We start from the raw sequence: 12,780 nt of genomic DNA on the forward strand, positions 1-12,780 counted from the left end.
GGTTAATTTCACCATACAAGCATACTCCACAAATAATTCCTTGGAACTAATAAATATGTTAAATGTTTAATATAATAACTAGCTATAACCTTCCAAGATTTGTAAGAGGTGTTTCCGCCCTTCTTTGGTGGACCGCCAATTTTTGTTTTAAATATTTATTTGATACAATTGTATCAGGTACAAAATTTTAAGATTCCAGCTTATACAATTTTACGGATATTAAAATGTTTGTATTTTCTTTATATGAAAGATGCCACGCCCACTAATTTTGGAACATCCATTTTCAGTGCAAACAATAATAAAACCAACAAACGTAGTCGTTCAAAGATTTCAGATTCCAACTAACATAGATTCCCAGATTTTCAAATTTTAGTATTTACTTTATTTGGGAAGTGCGACACCCACTATTAATTTGAGGACTCTTGATATTTTACATACATATTATTTTTGTTTATATTAATTTCATGTGGGGCCGTGGTATCTCGCCCATTGGAAATTTTAAAACAAAAAGTCACCTGTTGTTTCTTCCATACATTGAAATTTTCAGTGTTTTAGTCTCCTCCAAAAACATACATAATTTTTTTTTATTAGATTATAATTTTATATATTAAATACAATGACGGAGATCAGGAAGAGATCTAATAAGGAGTTAGAAAATACATATATGTTTTATAACCAATTTTTTATGTATTTCAAACTGTATCAATCCTTTTTAATAGTGAGAGATTTCAGATTTGAATGATCAGTATTATGTATTAGTGTCCAAAAAATCTGACTCCAAATACAACAATCGATCCATAATTGATTATAGCTCCCATATTATAAGTCATTCTTTATAAAATCATTTACCAAAAAAAACTACAAAGATCTAAGTATACTTTTCGAAAAACATTAGGTTTTTGAGATATCGGTTTTTGGCCGAGTAGCTCAGTCCTTTACAAAATAATAATTTGGTCTAAGTGCTGTATTTTTCTCGAATTGGGAAAAAATATAAAAGTTTTCCAGTTTTTAACAGGTTTATTCAGTTTATATTTAAATTGTACGCATTAACATTATACAAGATGATCACATTTTTCGAAAAATTTTCTCGATGTAAAAAATACAGAAACAGGGTACTGGGCTCAAAACTTGTTAGTCTGTGTAATGAATATTTCTACCAAATTGTATGTAATTCCTCCCATAATACATACCCAGCAAAAATAAAGCAAAGTACTTCCAAAAAATAACATTTATCACCACTTCAAAAGTAGCAATTAGTGAATATTTTTACCTTCTGTGGAAGTGATGTTTAATGACTTCCGAAGAAGCGAAATTAAATCTATGTTTTCAATGCTAAAGATATTTTTTTGTTCTTACATTTTTGTGAGATAAAAAATTTTATTTTTTTAAATGTATCTATTACCCTTATTAATGTTAATATTATTTTAAGTCAAATTAGTTGTATTCTCTAATAATACATTTTCACTTACGAATAACTTCTAAGAAAGAGCATAAAAATTACTTCTTGAGAATGACTTCAGAAGTAGTGAATTTGAATAACATAAAAATTACATCCTCCTATGACAAGCCTGTGTTAAAATCATCACTTCTTCAGGTCTTTTTCAGTACTTCCAGAGTAAATCCTACTTCTTTTTCGCTTCTTTGAAAGTTCTTTTTTTTTGGGATATCGCACACTCGAATGCACGTAAACCTCGTATTAATATGGGTATTGTCATCATATTCGTAACTTTCGACTCATATGGTTAGCCATGACCGATTTTCTACCAATATAAGTTCTGATAAACTAATCTATATCTAATACTGAAGAACTGATTCCTAAAAAAATGTTTGAAATACTTAGAATCACAACAGTCTTACATATTTACAGAATCTGAAAAAGACCTTTGTAGAACTAATTATAAATTTTCTTAAAAAAATATATAATTAAAAAAGTTTTGTAGTACATTATTTTGTATTTATTAACAAATTAATTTAAAATCAACTAATAGTTTTAAGAAAATATTTTTTATTATTCCTTTAAGGGTTTTTTTTTTAATTAATAAACTATAGTGCCTAATTAATTATTAAATAATAATACGTGTAAATATTTTTTTTATAATTAAAATATATTCCACACCCTTTCAGTCTTTTTAAATAATTAATATTATTATTTATACATAAATCATATTGAAATATACATACATATAATAATAATTTGCCTTAATTATTTTTAGGTCGGGCAGAACAAAGTAAGATAGAATTAAAAACAAATCGGACTTAAATTTAATATCTAATTTGGTAAATCCTTATTTTTCCCAAAAAAAAACGCACTATAAATTTGTATCTAGACAAAATATTTCTTAAACATCTTGCATTAGTCCTTAAAAAGAGGAAAAAGTATACATTTTCAAAGCACCATACGTTTCTAGGAAAAATTTGGAATGACTTGTACTTTAATACCAACTTACTTTTCAATGACTACTATTTACTGACTGTATTACTTTTAAGTATTCTTATAATGACTTACATATAATTAGATATGTAATTATTCACATTATATTCACAGTTTTATTTACACGGTTGCACACTGCTGCCCATTTTATACTTTTGGGAAATTCGGACGTTTAAGGGGCAAAAATCGTATCTATTATTGGTGCTATTTTAATAAAACGTTGTTTTCTATTAATTGGTTCATACATATGCATATTTATTCAGCTTTTACTACGATATTACATTTTTACAATAAATTTTGTATGATTCACCAAAGGGAAAAGTACCCAATTTGGTACTTTTTTTAAAACGTATTTTTTTTAGCAAATCTAAGCCGATTTGTATCGTCTGAGCTTTTCTGTGAAGTGCAACTTTAAACACTGAGTAATGGGAAAATATAAATATATAAAAGGGATATTTAATTTTTAATAAGTATTTTTCACAAAAGAAGAATTTGTTGAAGAATTTATAGAAACAACAATTTTAACATACATACAGGGATCGAATGAGATTATATATGAGAGTACTATTTGGCACTATTTATTATTTAACTAGTACTTTTTGAATTTTCTGTAATATGGAACAAGAAAGTTGCAGGATCCTGGATGAATGATAATTTGTATGGGGGTTCATTTTAGTACTTTTTTGTTCTTAAACTGATACTTTTTGAATATTCTGGGAATATTCAAGGCTTGTATAAAACTTAGTTGTGCGAACTTTCATCGAGATACATTTATATTATACATAATTATGAGCTCAAAAGCCCTTTTTGGGGGGTTCAGTTGTATGGGGGCTAGGGGGAATAATGGACCGATTTCGTCCAAATTTCATCAAATTATCTAGAAAACTGCGACCTGTACTTTGATAACAACGTTTACATGGGCACATGGACAAATGGACTCAGAAAGTGATTATTTAGCTATGTCCGCCCGTATTATATATACAATTAAATGCTTTATTATTTAAAAACAAATAATCAAAAATGATTTATTTTTCATAAAGAAACTTTTGTGTTGAATTTTACATTAATTCCGATACGATTTATTGATGAAAAACTAATTTTCTAGAGGAGCTTTATATGGGAGTTCATAGGGTCAAACATGAGCCGATGGTCATAAAATTTGAAGGAGGGATATATTATACAAAAGTTAGTTATGCTGCAATGGTTATCAGTCAGTTATGGAAGTTTAAGACATTTTTGAAAGGGGGGTTAGGGTCAAATAAGGACCGATCATTAAAAAAATCAGCAAAACTTAGTTATACCGATTTTTGGAGAGATAGTAGTATATTAGGCGTAGTTATGACCTAAAAAGCCCAAATCAGAAGGTCCGGTTGTAAGGGGGCTATAATGGATCGATTTCAACCATTTTCAACAGGATTCGTCTCTGTGCTGAAAAACACGTTTGATCCAAAATTTATCAAAATATCTCAGAAAGTGATTCTGAGTCGATCGGTATACTTTAAGGACCAACAACTAAAGTGGTGTAGGGTTTAAACAAACAAAATAAACTATCTTAATACAAGAAATACAATAGATAATAGCAGAAGCAGTAGTATTTATTTAAGAATTCCATTTATTAAATTGAATATTTTGTTTATGTAAATCCTCAAGATTTATTATACTGACTCTCATTTTCACTGGTTTCTTTTGTTTTTACTTTTTTCCATTCCTCATAAATACCACTAGTCATTTTTAATAATTTTGCACAGTTTTTGTCCAGGTAAATGCAACAGAAGAAAAATTCATTCATCTTTTATGGAAACTTATATATTTTAATACTTTTGTGTCATTTATTTAAATTTACTTTTCTATGATTATTATTTTGTTGTTTTTTGTTCATTCTTTGTTTTTTTTGCATTCATAACAAGTTTAAAGGTACCGTTAAAACAATTTGCAAATTGCATAAAAGATAAGATCATTTTGCATGACATATAAATATAGCACATACTTGCATAAATACTGTTAAAAAAGATGTAATTATAATTTACTTTCAGCTCCATTTATTTTACATATTTTCACACTAATTTACTGATATAAAAATACAAACATATGAGGACTTTGGATACAAAAGTAGCCATCTCCATTTTCATGACTTTACCTAAAAAATTTTAAATGAATTTGCCAGCAAACTTTTGTTTTTCAAACTTATTTTAAATCTTATTCTAGTTCCATTATACTAAGTAAATAGGAAAACTTAAATGTAAATATATTATTAAATTTGAAAAATAAAAAAATGGATATAGCCGCCTTTGCTTCTATAACCCTCATATTATATGCACGTTTCCCTACAATACTTTACAATTGGTTGTGGCATTCTCGAATGTATATGGCATACACAGCAATCTACTGAACGATGGGAGTAGGATACCAGGTTATGGAAAATATAACATATTTATATAATATAATGGAATAGCTTTTTGAATATCACCTCTCCTATGGACTGTTGTCATGATGAATGTTGAAACACTTTCGCTTTCGTAGTGATATAACATTCCTCAGGAACAACTATTTGAAAATTCTAACGCATTCTAAGAAAACTAAGTTTCTGAACATCAAACGATAATACCTCCACCGTTCATTATATACGATTTTTCCATTTAAAAAGCGCACAATAGTACCGATTGAAAATTCATTGTTCTTAATGAATACGGAGGAAATATTCACAGTCAAGATGTCAAACGAAACGTCCTTTTTAGAGGAAACACTTAACATCTATTCAGATGAAGGTGGGTTGCGGTTTCTTCATTCCTCGCTTTAATAAAGCGGCGCGTTTTATGCTGAATGAATACTGCATCTTTTTACAGGCTGGAATATCAGCTATAAAAAGAGCGGTTAACTGGAGGAGGTACTATTGGATATACAACAGTAATATCCGAATTTGAACTGACAGCAAACCTGCCATAAAATCTGGTGTATATACGACATCCAGACTGGATTTCTCTGTCGGATGTCTCTTGACGAGATGGCGAACGATTCGTACCTAGAACTGTTCTGGGTACCGGGTCATTCTAATGTACTTGGAAATGAAAAACGAACTAGCAAAAACTGGTTCCCGCCTTCATATAGGGGACAGTGACCCATTAAATTATGTCCCACTTTCATGCTGTAAGTCCCTCATCCAGCATGAAATTTAAGGGTCTGTTCAATCGTTATCACTGACCTACTCCTCGACATCAAGAATGGCCTGGCCTCTCTAATGAAGAGCGAAGGTCTAAATGTTTGATGGGGCTTTCCATGACGCGACTACGTGTATTAGTAGCCATCCTGACAGGGCTCTGTACTATAGGTGCGCACGCTAGAAGGCTAAAATTTCAATAAAATGACTATTGCAGGAGCTGTAAAAATGAGGATAAATATCAGGACTGAGTTTCTACACAGAGAAAAAAAATATACACGCCTGGTACCAAATTGACATCAAATTTTTCAATAACATCCGGTGTCAAGTATATACATACATACAACAACAACATGTAATGTAGACCACGCAATTTTGCCAACATTGCAACAATTCGTTGTCGCATCTAAACTTTATGCACATCCGTTGTCTAAATGTTAACAAACGTGGTAAGCTCACTATTAACAACGCATTTTGAGCTTACCACGTTTGTTAACTTTTAGACAACGGACGTGCATAAAGTTTAGATTGCGACAACGAATTGTTGCAATGTTGACAAACTCCTAAGGGAGTCGGCCATTAGCCGACTGCTTCAACAACAACGGATGTTATTGAAAAATTATAAAGAGATTGGTGTCAATTTGGTACTAGGCATGCATATTTCTTTTTCCCTCCTGACGGAATAAAAATCAATAAAAGGGAACTCTTTGGTACCTTTTCGTTTATCAACCGGCACTTTATGATTTTTTATAATATTGAACCTAGAAACAAAATTAAACACAAAGCATCTATAAAAATTATTTCGTTCTCTAACTGGTACTTTTTTTATTTTTTTGCTTTGGGTTTTTTCAGGATCGACAAAAAGAAAATAATCCCTTTAAGTGTAATATCCTAATGATGAATTTATTGTTTTAATCGACTATTTATATAATTTCGTGTCTTTGAACATACAACCATTCTATTAGTTTAATTTTCCACCATTAAATTTTTATCCAAAACAATAATTTCAGTTTTTTTTAGTCCTTAGTCTTGGCCACTAAACAATTTTGAAATTATTTCAACCAATTATCCTGCTATAAAAACACAACTTTATACTTACATATACATATGTATATGAAGTACGTCAATAGTGTAAACATTTATTTTTGCTTTTAACAACATTTTAGCCACTTTTTTATTTGTTGCCATAACTAAACCACCATTTTATTAAGCGTGATAACATGCATCACGTTTATGTCAATACACACATACCTACATATGTATGTATGTATATGTTAATTAACTTTAAATGTGAGTGTGTATTAGTTTTATGTGCACGACTTTGATGTAGGAGTATAGGGCTAATCGTAGATTTAATGATTCTTAACTCCTGCGGGAGTTATGTATTTATAACTGTATTTATATGTTGTAGATTTAAAAAATGTCTTAATTAAATTTATAAAAATAACATGAAGAAAATACCTATTATATTAGTATAATTATATGCAATTCTTAATGGAATAATTAAAGGTGGTGTTATTCTGAAAATTTGTAATCGAAATATTTAACTTAATTTCACCAGTCTAGTAATAATCGTTTATATCAAAAAACGGTATTACATTTTGTAGTAAAAAAAGACAAATTAATTCCACAACTTTGACATTACATTGTGGAATCTCTCTATTACCATTTAGGAAGGCATACCTTATATCCTGTCATATTCTTCTTCGACATTCGATTTGCTGTAGAAAACAGTCATATTAATGTGTGTTAACTTTCAGGACGATTTGTCCAAGTACAGATGAGTCCGAGTCTATGCCTTCATTTATATCCGTCACTTCCGGAAAGGAATGAGTTTTGAGCTGCTGATCAATGATTTTTGCAAAAACAAAAACTTGATTCGAATTACAAAATGACACTGCCTAAATTACATTAAGATTGGATCACGAAAGAAAAACCAGCAATATCGGTTCACAACGAAAAAAGATATAAGTAGAATAAGTAACACATAATTTTTTTTATCCAGGAATGAAATCTTTTTAAAATTATTATACAAAATTAGTCATAGACCGATCCATATGTCTTAATTCATTGTTTAGGTTAGGTTAGGTTGATAGGAGTATATATACTACATCAAATCCGAAGAAATACACCTAGGCCACTATCGGGCCTGTTGTGAGCTCCTTTTCATGAAAAAGAAATGTTCACTGAATGAATTATTTTTCAGAAACTCAGTTTCCTGGACGTAATTCCTAAGAATCTTTCAATCAGTGTTAGCCAGGAATGTTATTTCCGGAAAAACATCACTTTCAAGACACTTGGATCCAACTTCGACGAATGCCTGGCAGTGGCAAAAAAAGTGCTCCAGAGTTTTACTGTACTCTCCACATGCTCACTGTACTCTCCACATTCGTCTGAATGCGCACGTCCAATTTTGCATAGATGTGCTCGTAATCCTGTGTGTCCACTCAGAATACGTAGCATCATACTAACCTCAGACTTGCTCATTTCGAGGAAATTTTTCGTCTTGCTCTCATCAGGGTCACCCCATAGGATTTTTGTGGTTCTATCCACTGTTTCAGTACTGGGATTTTCTCACTCATATTTTTAGTTCAGCTTTTGTTGCGTCGAATGGTTTTGCGTTCGTCAGGTTAACTGCCTCGAGCTTCCTTCCCTTTAATGCTATTATATTCGCCCTTTCGTTGCCGACTACTCCCCAGTGGCCTGGTACCCATATGATGTAAGCCTTACCTCTGGTAGAGTATTTAGTTAAAGGTTTCTTACAATCCAATACGGTCTTAGATTTAATTCTATTACCTGATATCGCCCTAATTGCCTTCTGGCTGTCGTTATGATTTGGTAACGGTTGTTTATAACTGCCACAAAAATATAATTATCACTTAAAAAATTTTTATGAACTGAAATCATATTACCCACCTAAATCTTTATCGGTCCATAATTTGTCATAGCTCATAACATTCACTTCCGAATGTCATTTAAACACATATATTTCATTTATCAAAAAAGATATCGGGTTAAAATTTGACATCAATATATTTTGTGTTTATGCATATAAATCATTTCACGGATTGGTCCATAAGGCCAACGTTCGAAAATTACTTACACGAATATATTTAATTTATAAATAATGATATCGGAGTAAAATTCGATAGTATTATATTTTAGGGTCAACATATAACTATAATTGGTCATAGCTAAAAAGGTCCATAATTTTGGAACTGTTTAAAATTAGTTCCATATTTTCACAATTTATAGTATATAGTATATAATTTAGATATGTCAGTTTTTACGTGTCAAGACTTTAGAGACTATTGTACGACTGCAACACGATAAGTAGCAAATCAATTCCAGTATTAATTTTATAATATCCTTTAATCAATCTACAAAAGCCTCTTTGTTTTCATGTTTATATCTCTGGTTATATCAAACTAAAAACTTAACACAAATTCAGACTTTGACTTTGTTATTGATTCATAAATACAAAATCAAGCTATAAAAATCTGTGATATCTTTTTAATCAATTTGTTTATCCGGATGTTTGACTATCAGACTTTACACAATACATATGCGCGTAACGGAGAAGTTTTTCCCCTCAATTTTACAAAAAAAAAAAAAAAAACACCTTTGGTCTTCTTTATCATCCACAAAATATTTGCGTCCAATTGTTAATGGTCATAAATAAAAATTTCAAAATATGACGAAAACTCTTTGCTGTGACGTACAACACGTAAAACAAAATATCACTGATAAAAAGATTTGGTTAATGACTTTCGAACTGTTTACAACTGAACACTTTATTGTGGTTTCTTCTTGACGGTAAAATGCCATAACATTCCACTAACAACAACAACAGCTGTTAGTTCAAAGAATCATAAAAGACTAGCGAGAAAAAAAAATGACATCAAAGTTGTATTGTCCCCCAAAAATAGAAATGAATCAGTTATACTCGGATCGAAATGATTAAGGAGGCATTTTAAGACTTTCTATAAATAAATATAAGTACATTCTTAATTACATATGTATGTACTTATGTATGTATATTTCTATAGTGATTTTCAGCATAATTTACATGCATTTTTTTATAGAAAATATTTTATCGATATTTTACAATTGTTTTTGGATAAATTCTCTATAGAAAATTTATCGATAAATTTCGTATCACAAATGTTTCGATAAATTTCTTACAGAAATAATTTAGATTTTTCGATAAATTTTCGATAGAACATTTTTCGATAAAAGAAAATTTTTTGATAAATTTTTTGATAGATATTTTCGATTAATTCTATAAAAAAATATTAAATATTTTCGATTAATTTTCCTTAGAAAATTTATCGATATTTACGATAGCTCGTAGTAGTATTCAGCACTGTCAGTCTCTTCCATTCGTCCTGTTATACTTTTTTCCTCATATGCCTATAAATGGACTTTGGATAGTGAAGTTCCTTCGCTCTTTTAGCGTTTCAGCTATAATGCAGTAGTCCTTCCTATTGTCTATTATGACAGATCTTAGTTTATTCCAAATCTTTTCTGTTCCTTCCTCTGTTTATCCATAGCCACATTCACATCTATGTTCAGATGCTCAGTTTCTTGAACGTAGTTCCTTAGAACTATTCAATCAGTGTTCCTGAAGGATGTTATATCTGGAAGAATATCACTTCCAAGATATTTGGATCTAATTTCGACGAAAATCTGAAAATTGCATAGAAAGTATTTCAGCATTTCCTTTTCCTCTATGAATGCTCTACATTCATCTGGACGAATATTTCAATTGGATTTTAATTATGCATTAAGAATAGGTACCGTCATACTAACTTGCTCTCGTAGGGGTCTCCTTTTAGGATATTAGTATTCCTTTCCTCCGTTCCACTATTCCATGGAACGGTTTTGCATTTGCCACTTCTGTATGATGAAGAGGTTATCACTGGAAGAGTATTTTGTTATGACCATCTTACATACATAATGTTAAAAGCTGATATCGCTCTAATTACCTTCTGGCTGTATGTTATCGCCTGTTATCCTGAATGTTAGTGTTGTGATTCGTTTTCTGGATTTTCAATGTAGATCCCCAAACCTCTTGTGTCTCCCAGTTTTGAGCCATCAATGGAAAACGAATTCCAGCAGGGTTGCTACGCCATCAGCGTCGTGAAATTAAATGAAAGTTTTGCCCCAAACGATCTTTTTGCGATTGACTAGGTTGACCATTGAAGCCTTGAAAAATCAAATGGCTGTCGGGTGAAAACCTCAAGAATGTAGAAGTGCTTTTTGTAAACACCTGCTTTGACGGCATTATTTCACGGTGGTCTTTTTCATCCACAGGATGAGCTATTAGACTCATCGACTAACGATGGTTGTAAGGTATAAGATACCTTATATCCATCACCATTCACCGCAGCACACCTCTTATTCATCCGACAACCCCACTTTAAGTACACAGGTGGGTAAGCTCCGCATACCCCAACATTTATCCCGTATCATATACACTTAACACCAATTCATTTCCAACGCTAAGTCCCACAATCACTCTTCTGTGGGATATCTGTTGTCTCGACAACAGCACCGAACAATTACAATTTATAGACTTTACCGTGCTTCATTCCTTAACCAACATTCTCTTGTCGCGAATTTGGGTTTAAGCCACGTGCACACCGAAGGGACCACGACAATACAAAGTCCAAAACACAAAAACGCTACCAAACATTGGTCTGTTAAGTTCTTCAACAATTAGAAATAACAGTGCGTTTTTGATCTAAAACGAAAAAAGTATCAGCACCAGGATGACGTTGTAATCAACCATCTTGCCAACGCGTGTATTCTAACGATAGGGACCATCATCCTCAGGTGCGCTATTATCACCTTTAGTTTTGCTGGTGATGGTTAAGCAAGTTCAAAGCCCAATTGAGGCAAATATTTCGCGGAGAAGGTGAAAATTTTCCTCTGATCTCTGATATACATACGGAGGAAAGTCCAACAATGTTTCTACAGTTTTGGTCGTTGTTGTACTCATGGCGCTGCTTACAGACAAGCACATGTACGCTAGACTCCCAATTTTTGTCTAAAGCAGTCCATCAGATTATAGAAATTCCCATTTCGATCATAAGGTTCACCTACATAGCGTCCAATATCACTATGTTTTATTGGTTCTATCCTTTATGTGCTATTACTATTGTAGTTTCCGATTAAGACTTACGCTGTAGTCCCGGGAAGTCCCAAAATACGGATAGTACCTTACGACTTTCCTAGGTGTTCCTTGTTTAAAGAATCCAATGACTCGCAAATGTTCTGATTGTTTGACTATGCGTAAGCAGACAATTATAATCGAGAGGACAACGTTTTGAAAAGAGCACACTTCTCGTTAGATCTAATGTTTCATAGATCAGATGATTACTAGTAGCGAACAACTAAATCAATCATTTAGTATACCTAACCATCATATATCGTTCTAGGTCATTATGTTTGTACTCAGATATGTCTCAAATTCCAGCTTCCATGTTAGTGCCCAGAAATTTGTTTCTCTTAACAGAGAAGAATATTAATAATAACTTATGTCTTTATTAAAATCCTTTGTAGTATAGACTATTGCATGCATGTGTGAAAAAACACCTGTGTGCGTGTGAAAGCTAAAGCAGCAGACAATTCCATAGAAAATGAAAGCAAAATAATAAAAACGTAAAAATGCAACGGAAATAATAAACTTTCGTATAAGTTTATGGATTAGATGATTAAAATAATGCATCGTTACGAAAAGTTACACGCACATAGGGTATGAATCACAAACACACTAACTAAGCATATACACCTACACTAAAATGAAGCTGGCCATAGTTCCAAACACCCAGCTGTTTTTTAGAGAAAGACAGTAATTTACCCAGATATCTTAATTTATGTTTGTAGTCCAAATCCATCCTAGGACATATTGATGTTTCAACTTTAATATCTGTTTTAATTGAAATAAAGACATGTTTACTAGTTCGGGAAAGCCTTGCTGAACTGCAGGGTACTTAAAAGTATTAGAATTACATGTGCTTGTATTTGTAAGGTAAAGCTCAAACATAAAAGCTTTCATACACTACACCATACGTACATTTGAATTTAGTTGGCCGTTAGGAAATCTTATCAAATTTTGTAGTATACATGTGTTGTTAACACTTTATATCTGAGAGTGTGTGTGTCAGAAAAACCTGTTACTTAGCTGTGA

This window comes from Lucilia sericata, unplaced genomic scaffold (genome assembly GCF_015586225.1).
Source record: "Lucilia sericata isolate MDLA Ls3-8-SP2 unplaced genomic scaffold, ASM1558622v1 Contig000179F_arrow, whole genome shotgun sequence".
NCBI lineage: Eukaryota > Metazoa > Arthropoda > Insecta > Diptera > Calliphoridae > Lucilia > Lucilia sericata.